Source organism: Eriocheir sinensis, chromosome 19, assembly GCF_024679095.1.
Source record: "Eriocheir sinensis breed Jianghai 21 chromosome 19, ASM2467909v1, whole genome shotgun sequence".
Lineage (NCBI taxonomy): Eukaryota > Metazoa > Arthropoda > Malacostraca > Decapoda > Varunidae > Eriocheir > Eriocheir sinensis.
The window spans coordinates 19,903,653-19,910,841 of NC_066527.1; the positions used below are offsets into that span (position 1 = coordinate 19,903,653).

At 44.4% G+C, this 7,189-nt stretch overlaps 1 protein-coding gene and 1 long non-coding RNA gene across 4 annotated transcripts in view; one reads left to right on the forward strand and one right to left on the reverse strand.

Moving 5' to 3' along the window:
• The window catches only part of LOC127000879 (uncharacterized), a 6,893-nt gene extending 1,135 nt beyond the window's left edge, over nucleotides 1–5,758 (reverse strand). Inside the window, exons 1-2 of the long non-coding RNA XR_007754605.1 lie at nucleotides 5,621–5,758; nucleotides 4,579–5,302 (exon numbers count right to left, since the gene is read on the reverse strand). This is a non-coding gene — a long non-coding RNA (uncharacterized LOC127000879). The remainder of the gene's footprint in view (nucleotides 1–4,578; nucleotides 5,303–5,620) is intronic.
• The window catches only part of LOC127000875 (NBAS subunit of NRZ tethering complex-like), a 101,797-nt gene extending 95,694 nt beyond the window's left edge, over nucleotides 1–6,103 (forward strand). The window contains exons 42-43 of one of the 3 annotated variants that reach the window (XM_050864984.1): nucleotides 4,335–5,257; nucleotides 5,736–6,103. The gene's annotated coding sequence lies outside the window, so the exon portion shown is untranslated. Of the gene's footprint in view, nucleotides 1,087–1,348; nucleotides 2,825–4,334; nucleotides 5,258–5,735 lie in introns of those variants that run through there. The other 2 variants (XM_050864981.1, XM_050864983.1) reach the window with 2 other exon arrangements.
• Nucleotides 6,104–7,189: the final 1,086 nt, after the last annotated feature.

The window sequence follows — 7,189 nt, forward strand, 5'->3', positions numbered from 1 at the left end:
TGTATTGCATTATATTATTGTTTGTACATGACCCTGAGAAATGCAATATATGTATTTATTGTTTTAATTGTTATTTTTTATAACTGTTACTTATATATATGTGCTGTTTATATTTTATTTGTTTCTTTTTACTTCTCGATATTTTATTGGCTTGTTTTTGTTGTGTATTTTACGATATTTATTCTTCTTTCCTTCTCTTTTTTTATTTCTATTATCTTCTGTATTTTCTCGTTTTCTTTCTCCTTCTCTCTCTGTTCGCTGTTACGTCCATCTTCTTTTATTTTTATTTGTTTGTTTGTTGTGTATTTTACGATATTTATTCTTCTTTCCTTCTGTTGTTGTTGTTTTCATTTCCATTATCTTCTGTATTATCTCGTTTTCTTTCTCCTTCTCTCTCTGTTCGCTTTTACGTCCATCTTCTTTTATTTGTTTGTTTGTTGTGTATTTTACGATATTTATTTTTCTTTCCTTCTGTTGTTGTTGTTTTCATTTCCATTATCTTCTGTATTATCTCGTTTTCTTTCTCCTTCTCTCTCTATTCGCTTTTACTTCCATCTTTTTTTATTTGTTTGTTTGTTGTGTATTTTACGATATTTATTCTTCTTTCCTTCTGTTGTTGTTGTTTTCATTTCCATTATCTTCTGTATTATCTCGTTCTCTTTCTCCTTCTCTCTCTCTTCGCTGTTACTTCCATCTTCTTTTATTTTTTCTTTGTTGTGTATTTTACGATATTTATTCTTCTTTCCTTCTGTTGTTGTTGTTTTTATTTCCATTATCTTCTATATTCTCTCGTCCTCTCTCTCCTTCTCTCTCTCTCTCTTCGCTTTTACTTCCATCTTCTTTTATTTGTTTGTTTGTTGTGTATTTTACGATCTTTATTTCCCTTTTCTTTCTTTTCCCTCATTTCTTTAATCGTCTGTATATTCTCTCGTCCTCTTTCTCCTCCTCTCTTATCGCTTTTATTTTCTCTTTCTCGGCGTCTCTCTACCTGATTCGCCTCATAATAATAATAATAATAATAATAATAATAATAATAATAATAATAATAATAATAATAATAATAATAATAATAATAATAATAATAATCCCTCTTTCATTATCCTCCCTGTTGGGCTGGACTCTGATATTGTGTGTGTGTGTGTGTGTGTGTGTGTGTGTTTCTGTCTATATGTCTGTCTGTCTATCTATTTATAATCTTTCTCTCGATTTTCTTTCCTTCAGTCATTCGCTCCTCATTAAGTAAGCATTCTCTCTCTCTCTCTCTCTCTCTCTCTCTCTCTCTCTCTCTCTCGTTTTCCTTCATTCGCATTTCGTTCTCTCGTCTCATTCCGTTTTCCTTTGTCCACAGAATCTGCCGCGCCGCAAGGCCTCCCAGTGCGCCCTCTGCTGCGTCTTCACGATAATTTCTGTCATCTTTATTGTCCTAGTAATCGTGCTTACCTTATAATGTAAATGGGAGAAAGTGTTACTGTACTTATACGCCGTGACGTAGCGTTGTGATGGCGCCGCTGTGCTGGTCCGGAGTGTAGCCTGCCTGTGTTGTCTGGTGCCCGCGACTGGAAGGCCGGGAAAGAGAAGTCAAGCTCTTCGGCGCGTGGGAAGGATGAAGCGCCTGTGTGAGCCTTGAGCGACGCCGGTGATCACGCGAAGAGATTGGCCCGTCCTCTTTGTCTTCTTCGCATCAAGGGCATACTATAAAAATTGTCTGCCACTATAAAAGTTGCCTGCGCCATGACGGGCTTGGGCCGACCACTTGGCCCCTGAAGAAAGCCTACCGGCGCTACAGGGACGTGAAGAGGACTTGATGAGAAGAGAAGCCAACCAGTGCGTCGTGTGGGAGGGAATAAGCGCCCGTGAGCTCTTATTGCCAGCCCTGCGCGACGCCGGCGAGTGAAGAGACTGAACATCGCGTCGAAGGCCTACAAGAACGGGTACACACGGACGTGGAGAGGAGAAATCCAAGCAGTGCGTCGTGTGGGAAGGAGGAAGTGCCCGCGAGCCCTTGCAGCGTGCCCTGAGCAGCACCTGGCATCGAGTGAGCGCCGTGAAGGAAGCATTGGCGCCTGTTCAGTGGTCGTTGCCGCGGGGTCAGGGCAGGCCTTGAGGACGGCAGCTTCCAGACTTGACGCCGGCTGTGCGGAGTGGCCAGGCAGCGCACGGAGCTCAAGAGGCCATGCATTGGAGGTACAGTTTCTGCGGAGAGGGAAAGATACAGAAGAAGAGGAAGAAGCGTAGTGTACGGAGCTCAAGAGGCCATTGGAGGTACAGTTTCTGCAGAGAGGGAAAGATGTTGAAGAGGAAGAAGCGCTCGTGCCATCCGCAGGTTACATGGAGGATCGCTGCGGCCCCAGGAACGAGACCATAGTTCTTATTCCTCAACGTGTCGGCGCCTCGGTTCGCCTGTTTGAAAAGACTCGAAGAAGTTGCTGGAATTTCCATGGACTATTATTAACGTTTCGGCCCTCAGGCACACATATTTGAGAAGGCTTTCGTAGGAGTTGTGGGCATTTCCAGGGGTAATTTTATGACCCTGGTGGTAGTCTGACCCTTCCTCTGCACCGTGAACCTAAAAGAACACTCATTAGAACACGACTGATCTCCTTTTCGGCCCTTGAAAGTAATTGATGTGAGAGGCGAAAGCGTCAGACAAGCCAAACCTTATGTTGGATTGTGGATATATTTGTTATACCGACAAACAAACAAACAAACAGGCAGACAATTTAAGTTCATTTATGATTCATTTTTTCTTTTTTTACATTACAAGTTTTCTACCCTGACGGCCTTCACTCTGTATACTGTATTATATGGCATCTAAGCTTCTGAACATATCTTTCATTACCCTTCTTCCGTGTGTGTGTGTGTGTGTGTGTGTGTGTGTGTGTGTGTGTCCATCTTTCTATCTATCTATATGTCTATGTCCGTCTATCTATCCGTATCTAGGCCTATATCTTTCTCTCGATTTTCTTTCTTGCAGTCATTCCCAAATCATTAAGTTAACATTCTCTCTCTCTCTCTCTCTCTCTCTCTCTCTCTCTCTCTCTATCTATCTATCTATCTATTTCTGTGGTCATATTTTTAAACATTTTTCCGCCCAAGCTAGCATACATATTTGACAAGGCTTTCGTAGGGGCTGTGGGCACTTCCAGGGGTATAGTTTAATGACCCTGGTGGTAGTTTAACCCTTCCTCTATACCATGAACCTAAAAAAAAACACTCACGAGAACCCGTTGATCTCATTTTTGGCCTTTGGAAATATTTGAAGTTAGAGGCGGAAGCATTGCGAACATACCGACCATGTTTGCTTTTATCCTCTCCTCGCTAGTCAGCCTCACAAAATGAACGCTCTACAGCACTCAACGAAGCACAGTGGACTAGAAAGTTACTTCGTGCATCCATAACTGCGAGAAAACGGCGCGCGGGGAGGTGTGGGGGGAGGGGGGGGAATCGAAAGTAGGAGAGGACTACTTGACCTTGGCTTGACATATATGCTATAGGCGAGAGAAAGTACAGATGACGAGCAAGGGCTTCCGAGAACATGCAGTCACCCCACCGTCACCTACCTCTATACCCGCAATCAGACTTCCTGTGTTGAGTCTGGCCGTCTTGGAGGAAGGGTTGGTGCATTTGTTCTGTCCTCGCTACCAACGTGTGCCCTGTGTTACGTGGAGGATTGAGATTTATATTAAGGTGCGATTGTAGAATATTAGGTGAGTGTGTGTGTGTGTGTGTGTGTGTGTATTTACCTAGTTGTGGTTTTACAGGGCCTGGGCTTACGCTCGTGTGGTCCCGTCTCCGTACCTGCATTTATTCAACTTTTCCTTAAAGCTTTGCACACTCCTCGCCGATACTACATCCTCACGTAGTCTGTTCCAAACCTCTATATTTCTTTGCGGGAAGCTATATACTGTGTGTGTGTGTGTGTGCTATTAATTACAGTTTGTTAATTGGTGGTAACTGAAAAAGAAAGGAATACATAGAGGAAAAAGTAAAGAAACGAAGAAAAATGAAGAAAAGAAAAAGATAAAGACGGAAAAAAGAAAAAAAAGGGAAGGAAAAAGTAAAGAAAGAAAGGAATTGAGAAGAAAGAAGGACTGGAGAGAGAGAGAGAGAGAGAGAGAGAGAGAGAGAGAGAGAGAGAGAGATGATATATAAAGAGAAGAAAAAAATAATGACAACCGAAAGAATAAGATAAGGAAAAAAATGAAATGAGACGAGGGAAAATGAAGCTAATAAGAACAATAACAAAGACAACAACAACAATAATAATAATAATAATAATAATAATAATAATAATAATAATAATAATGATAATATTTTTTATTTTTTTCCTTCAGCCAGTCTGTCCAAGATGCTTTACGAAGACTTTCCTCCCAACTACGACGAGGCTGTGAGGTCCGCCGGCCAGTGGAAATGGATCTGAGAAAAAAGTATTAGCACACTTTGTAGCGCGGCGGTGTGCCGCTGTACTCTACTGGATGGGCTTGTGTCGCCTGGCCAGGCACGAGGCGTGAACACCGCCTGGCCCCTGGCTGCTGCTCTGCGTCTGCCATCGTCTGCCTACCGTTTCTAATTAAACACCTGCTGACTAGTGTTGTCTCCAAGAGTCTTCACACTGCAGAAATCAGCGGAGCAGACGACAACTGGTGTTCTGAATGACCCGACAACACCCGTCCCGCGGCACTGGGGAGGCACGCCGGCAAGCCAGCTAAGCAGACGTTTTCCCTGGCAGATCTGCGACCAATCACGAATGGATGTTTCGGAGAACAAAAAGAAGACTGAAGGAGCAAGTGGAAGAGATTAATTATCACATCTCAGGACTACACGAGCGGCTACACGGGCCCCGGAGAAGACGCGTCGTGTGGCGAGGAGGAAGTGTAGGCTATACGTGTGCCAGTTGTCACTCCCTCGTGAGGTGTAGGCTGGCTCGGCCCGCTGGAACACGACGATCGAGTACACAGGACAGGAGGACACATTGACAAAAGAACAGTGCTTTTCTTATGCTGGAGCAGCTGTTGTACTTACTTACTGGCACCCGGCGCGGAGAGGAGATAATAATAATTAAAAATGGGCATCACAGGAGGAACTCGGGTGGCTAGGTATGTCAAAATGGATTGTTAAAATGTTGAAATAGACCGTGTAACCTCTCTCTTGGCCTCTCGTTCTGTCTTCTATTGTTGGGGCAGTTCTTGTAGTTACCGGCACAAATTACGCAGAGAGGAGAGAAAATGGGCATCACAGGAGGGACTCGGATGGCAAGGTATGTTAAAATAGATCGTTAAAATGTTGAAATATATCATGTAACCTGTCTCTTGGCCTCTCGTTCAGTGTTCGTTTGATGGAGCAGTTGTTGTGGTTACCGGCACCATTACGCAGAGAGGAGAGAAAATGGGCATCACAGGAGGAACTCAAGTGGCTAGACATGTTAAAATAGATCGTTAAATGTTGAAATATATCGTGTAACCTGTCTCTTGGCCTCTGGTTCTGTGTTCGTTTGATGGAGCAGTTGTTGTAGTTACCGGCACCATTACGCAGAGAGGAGAGAAAATGGGCATCACAGGAGGAACTCAAGTGGCTAGACATGTTAAAATAGATCGTTAAATGTTGAAATAGATCGTGTAACCTGTCTCTTGGCCTCTCGTTCTGTGTTCGTTTGATGGAGCAGTTGTTGTAGTTACCGGCACCAATACGCAGAGAGGAGAGAAAATGGGCATCACAGGAGGAACTCAAGTGGCTAGACATGTTAAAATAGATCGTTAAATGTTGAAATATATCGTGTAACCTGTCTCTTGGCCTCTCGTTCTGTGTTCGTTTGATGGAGCAGTTGTTGTAGTTACCGGCACCATTACGCAGAGAGGAGAGAAAATGGGCATCACAGGAGGAACTCAAGTGGCTAGACATGTTAAAATAGATCGTTAAATGTTGAAATATATCGTGTAACCTGTCTCTTGGCCTCTGGTTCTGTGTTCGTTTGTTGGGGCAGTTGTTGTAGTTACCGGCACAAATTACCAGAGGAGAGAGAAAATGGGCATCGCAGGAGGGACTCAGGTGGTTAGGTATGTTAAAATAGATCGTTAAGTTGTTAAAATAAATCATGAAACCTGTCTTTTTGCCCCCTCTGTTTTGTTTTCTCTCGCTGGAACGGTTGTTGTAGTTACCGGGAAAAAATACCAGAGAGGAGAGAAAATGGGCATCACAGGAGGGACATTCGCATCTCTTCAACCAAAAGCTAACATAATATTATGATACACAGTTTTTTTTACACACCACACCTTAACATGACCCTGCCTTAATGAAGCCTCTGTTACTCGAGAAAACTGAGATAAAGAAGCAGTTAATGGGCATGACAGGAGGGCCTATTGCACCTCTTCAACCTTAAGCTAATACGAATACACAATTAATACGCACAGCGGAACGCCAGCGCTCCGTGGGCGAGCAGCTGGGTGGCACTTCTGCGGCGGCGAGGTTGACCCGCGTGTTCATCCTCGCTTTCCCCCCCCCCTGCAGTCAAGTCGACTGCTGGTCGGCTGCTCGTCCGTGTACCGCTACGGGCTGCTTCTGGGCGCCTGCCCGGAGGGCCCGTGCCTCCATCGCTGCTTGCCGGCTGTTACCCGTGGCTATGGCGGCGGCGGAGGCGTCCCTGCACCCGCCGGGACTTGAACTGCCCGGCCCCCCTTACAGGGCCGCCTTTGAGCAAAGGCTCTGTCCCCCTATTAAGGGGGAAAATCTTTAAGAAGAATACGCACTACACCTTAACATGACCCTCCCTTAATGAAGCCTCTGTTACTCGGGAAAGCTGAGATAAAGAAGCAGTTAACGGGCATCACAAGAGGGAATTGCACCTCTTCAACCATAAGCTAACATATGATACTTGCAACAATAAACTATCAATCAATCAATCATACCACACCTAAGCATGACCCTCCCTTAATGAAGCCTCTGTTACTCGGGAAAGCTGAGATAAAGAAGCAGTTAATGGGCATCACAGGAGGGACTTCGCACATTTTCAACCATCAACTAGCGCATGACAGACACAACCTAAAACTGTTCCATTATTTAGGTCCGCTTTCTCAGGCACTTTCGACGCTAACAACAACTGGCTACTGTTTCCCAAGGCCGCAGAGATGATTAGTCGGGCGTTCTAATGAGTGTTTCTTTCGCGTTCATGGTGCAGGAGGAGGAGGAGGAGGAA